Source organism: Acanthisitta chloris, unplaced genomic scaffold, assembly GCF_000695815.1.
Source record: "Acanthisitta chloris isolate BGI_N310 unplaced genomic scaffold, ASM69581v1 scaffold44773, whole genome shotgun sequence".
Taxonomy (NCBI): domain Eukaryota; kingdom Metazoa; phylum Chordata; class Aves; order Passeriformes; family Acanthisittidae; genus Acanthisitta; species Acanthisitta chloris.
Window position 1 is genome coordinate 33,622 of NW_008665089.1, and position 3,721 is coordinate 37,342.

Below are 3,721 nucleotides of genomic sequence, written 5' to 3' on the forward strand. Positions count from 1 at the left end.
GTATTTGAGTTTTAGATTCCAGTTTTTTAATCTCACTCTATAGACAAGTGTTCTGGGAACTTTAATGGGGAATTTAGTTAGGTGATCCTGGTGCAAGTTTTCTTCCTCGGACTGCCATTATTTTTATTTTTTTTTAATTATGAAGAGAAGCATCACTTCTATTGGTACAATTAAACACCATTAAAATTTTAAGTGGATATGAGATCCTTCTTTCCCTCTCTATTCTCAGGAATTGCCATGCATGGCAACAGCTGTTGTACAAGAGATTGCTTGATTTCAGTGTGTGAAAGGATTTTTATATTAATAACCTATCTCTAAAGAATGCTTTCATCTTTAATTGAGTAGTGCCAAAATTAGGAATTTTGAGATCGTGGGATAAAAGGCATTATGGAAGGTCAAAAATTAATTGTAGTTTTGATACAGCTGTAGCTTGCTTACTTGCTAAAAGGGTTGTACAGTATATCTTGGAACCTGTTTTGTATCCAAAATCTGCTTTAAATGTGAATGTATACTATTTTTAGCTTAGTACTTTCTGGTTGTTTGCATAGTTCATGTGAGTCTTTGCCTTAAATAACTCCATATCTCTGTAAGCCAGTAAAGATAAATAGTTTGGGCTTGGCTAAAATAAGTATGTTTCTTGTATCCTGCAAACATTTTAGGTCGTCTGCTTAGAAGAGCCTACATTTATGTTCCTGAGCTCTGATGGATTTGTTTATAGATGCATGTAAATATTTTTACAGCATTTTAGGTTTCTGATGACATAGTGTACAAATCAGTGGATTTTTGTACTAAATGAATACTGACGATTGTTCTGAGCTTGAAGAAGTACTTTAGATACGTGCAAGAATCTGAAGAGCTGCATCTTATTACAGGCATGCATACTGGAAAGAGGATCTACATACCCAATCTGGTATTAAGACAGATTTGCAGGGCCCTCATTACAAATATGGGGATTTTGTGAGCTAGTGCTTTAACAGTGGTGGATTCATTTAAAGAACAGAAAAACCCAAAATCCAGTGCGCCCTAGCAACGCACTCAATCCACATTCCTCCGGGATTCTTTTCCTTGAGATTTTGTTTTCAGTTCTTTAACATGGGAGCACTTAATTCAAGTTCAGCATCTCAAGTCACCTTTTTTCCTTTTTTCAGAAGCCTGTCTTCCCAGCAGCCCTCAGAGAGCATCTATCAGGTTCACCTCTATGCTGGTTGCACACAAGCCATTCCCAAGCTGAAGGCCATGAACATTTAATGGTGTACCAAGCCCAAACTGAGAAACCTCTCTTAATTACTTTTAAGATGGAGAGAGATTTTGATTAATTTAAGAATGGGACTATATGCCATGGTGTTCTTTTATAGCAGGCACATAGTAGGACTGCATAGCTTACAAGCTGCTCTACCACTGCAATATTGTTTGCACTTACATGAGGAGGAAAAAATTGCTTATGACCAAAATTCCCAGGTTTTTCAGCCATAAAATTGATGAAATCAAGAGGAAAGCAATAAACCTAGCATATCCAGGGAGATTGTTTCTTTTTTCTTGCAGTGTGCACACTTCCTGATGTACAGGATTTTTACTCCTGCATCTTTTTTATGGTCCTGATACACTTCTCAATAATTTAAACCTTGCCTACAGTGAAGCCATATGACCACAGACTTCCCTGCTTGCACAATGTCCCATGTGCTCCCTTTGAAATACAGATGCCCATTGTGGATGGTCCTTGTATCTTTTACCAAGAGAGCATCGCCTCTTTCCTGTAAGGGTTAAGGTGCCTATGGCCAATAATATGCATTTGACTGGCCATCTCTTTGTAATGGGGCTGCTATGAGATGTGTACTATCTGAATACATATCTGTACAGAAATCTGGTGAGTGAGGCAGGCAGTAGAACTTACTATTGCCTGTCAATCTGTCAGGTAGGAGAATAAGCCAGCTGTAAAACTCATCTTCTTGTAACCATTAAAACCTATAAATAAAGAACTATTTGCATATCAAAAAAGTAGCATATCCAAGATCTAATAGAACAAAAACCCCAACCAACCAACCAAGGGAACAGTACTTTTCACATCGTGTTACCCAACATGAAAGGTTCCTTTAGAAGGTCATTAAGTCTGTCACCCGTTAAGTCAGTGGTGGCCTGCTGACAGGAGCTACTCTTAGGAGGTCAGATATGCTGCCCTGGGTGTACTCTCTTCCACAGGAAAAAGAACAGTCAGGGCTCAGTAAACTCTATACAGAATGGCTGGAATAGTTAAGACAGAGGTGTTATCCTCCTCATCCTCCTTCGTACATAGAAACATATAAGCATATATATTTACACATATCTATATCTATGAGGAATAGAGGAGTGTGTGTGTATAAATAAGTTTTACATGTAACATCTATTTCGTATTTCCTTGGAATTTCAGCGTTATAATTATTTGAACATGATTATGAGCTCAGAGTAGGAAGAAAATAAGAATTTGTCAGAATGAAGGCATTCTTTTGCCTGCAATTAAGCTATTTCTGAGTTCTACACAGATTGAGAAATGCACTCTGGAAATGTCCGACTTGGCTGCAGCCTCTAGAGGGCTCCTGACACCTACACACTGCCAGGGTTCCTCCTGTACGGGGCCTGCATGTACAGGACAAAGGCTAAGGAAATAAAATAACAGATATTTTAGAGGAAATGACCAATTAATTTCAGTTTTTAATTCTTTTGTTGTAAGATCAGATTAGTTTTATCACAGAAAGATCAGGTTAGCACAAGTGGAAAATCAAGGTGATTATAATGACTAAGCAATCAAATATCTCTTTCTTTAATCCCAGATCTAGCTATTATTTGTCATTATTGCTTTTACTAATTTCTTTCACCTTTCTTTTTACTCTTTTTTTGTTAATTGATGAGAAGTCTTGGTCAAGATGTAGAATGTATGAGGAACAAATATATGATAAGTGGGAATGAGATTTACCTTAAAACCCTTGTGAGTATTGGTTGAAAATGTTTATTACACCTTGTGTAACTTACCAGGAATGTCTGATCAATATATCTTTATCATACACAGCATGTCACAGTTAAGACAGCTCTTTTTAAGAAAGCAGTAAGTGTTGAGGCACCTTACTTTGTGCTTTTGGCAGATAGATAGATAGATATCAATATATCCTTTGTGTAACAACAATTGTCAGGGCTCTCCTCAGTGGAATATTTATCTTTTAACTTCTCCTTCTCTGGCCTAAGAGCTTGGGCTTGCATAAACGTGGTGTCATTTTTTAGTTAGTGCAGAAACCTCTTCCCTTCTTGTCTGGAAGAGAAGTTTAGGTAGCATCTGTTTAGTTATAAAGTGTATCTTGCAGGAGCAGTATCTTTTGGGGCTTTTTTCTGTTACCCTTCATAATAAATCATGGTGCATTACATTATGCTAAGACATTAGGAAAACTTAAATTCTTCCCCAGAGTTCTTCTATTTCACTCTGACCCAAAGTGTGCTCAGAAATTATGATATTAATTTTTTTTGAATATGAGCTTTAATTGCAGTCCATTAGATAACTAGGAAGATGAGGCCTTCAGCATAGCTTCTTATAGCTGAAAGTTACTGGAAAGAAAATGTGTAGGAGGAAAAGTTGACCACATGAGCCTACTTAGGATAAGAAATGTAATGGAGGATATAGCATTTTTCACGTCTGACTGATGGTAGATGGAAGAACAAAAATTGTCATTTGTAGTTTTAGCCAGGATGGGGTTAATTT